Source organism: Arachis duranensis, chromosome 9, assembly GCF_000817695.3.
Source record: "Arachis duranensis cultivar V14167 chromosome 9, aradu.V14167.gnm2.J7QH, whole genome shotgun sequence".
In the NCBI taxonomy this organism is placed as follows: domain Eukaryota; kingdom Viridiplantae; phylum Streptophyta; class Magnoliopsida; order Fabales; family Fabaceae; genus Arachis; species Arachis duranensis.
This window is the reverse complement of record NC_029780.3, coordinates 102,200,807-102,201,443: the sequence shown is the minus strand read 5'-3', so window position 1 is coordinate 102,201,443 and position 637 is coordinate 102,200,807.

Below are 637 nucleotides of genomic sequence, written 5' to 3'. Positions count from 1 at the left end.
ATGATAGTTGAGACTACTGAACAAGTCAAGAAAATCCGTGATAGGATGCTTACGGCGCAGAGTCGTCAAAAGAGTTACGCCGATCAGAGGCGAAAGCCCTTAGAGTTTGAGGAAGGAGACCATGTTTTCCTTAAGGTTACTCCGACCACGGGAGTAGGTAGGGTGATTAAGGCAAGGAAGTTGAATCCTAGATACATTGGTCCATTTCAGATCCTGGAGAGGATTGGACCGGTGGCGTATCGGATGGCTCTACCACCTCATCTTTCGAATCTGCACGATGTGTTTCACGTGTCGCAGCTTCGGAAGTACACACCTGATGCTAGCCATGTGTTGGAACCTGAGTCGGTTCAGTTAAGGGAAGATTTGACGCTTCCAGTGGCTCCAGTCAGAATTGATGATACTAGTATCAAACGGTTACGTGGAAAAGAGGTTTCATTGGTCAAAGTGGCTTGGAGTCGAGGCGGTGTTGAGGAACACACTTGGGAACTTGAGTCAGAGATGCGAACGGATTATCCGCATTTATTCTCAAGTAATTGCATTTGAATTTTGTGGACAAAATTCCCAATTAGGTGGGTAGAATATAAAACCCGGTTAATTAACGGCTAATTAACCCATAAATGAGAATTTATTCTGGAAA